The sequence below is a fragment of the Tupaia chinensis genome, unplaced genomic scaffold (assembly GCF_000334495.1).
Source record: "Tupaia chinensis unplaced genomic scaffold, TupChi_1.0 Scaffold000207_1, whole genome shotgun sequence".
In the NCBI taxonomy this organism is placed as follows: domain Eukaryota; kingdom Metazoa; phylum Chordata; class Mammalia; order Scandentia; family Tupaiidae; genus Tupaia; species Tupaia belangeri.
This window is the reverse complement of record NW_006159682.1, coordinates 558,917-559,335: the sequence shown is the minus strand read 5'-3', so window position 1 is coordinate 559,335 and position 419 is coordinate 558,917.

Below are 419 nucleotides of genomic sequence, written 5' to 3'. Positions count from 1 at the left end.
AGAAAGTCCAAGGGCTGACGCCAAACTCCCGCTCACAGCGTCCCCTCCACATCCACATACACACAGCTCGCAGCGTGCCCTCCACATCCACATACACACAGCTCGCTCATGCTGCCCCTTCTTCTTTTTTATATTCAAAGACTGGGAAGAAAAGCTAGCCAGCAACTTGGGAGGTTGAGGCAGGAGAGTCTTGGGTTTTAGGCAAGTCTGGGCAACATACATGACTTTATATGCATGTGGTAGAAAATGTGGCTATCTATATTAAATGTGAAACACATCAACATGAAAAAAATAGTAACCAATTTTCATCTTTGGCAGGTTTTACTGCTCTTTTTCTCACTAGTATCATACTTTGACAACCTAAACAGCCGAAAGTTTGACATTTTTTTTTAAAGGTTTTTGCCATAGGGTGTGCTTGC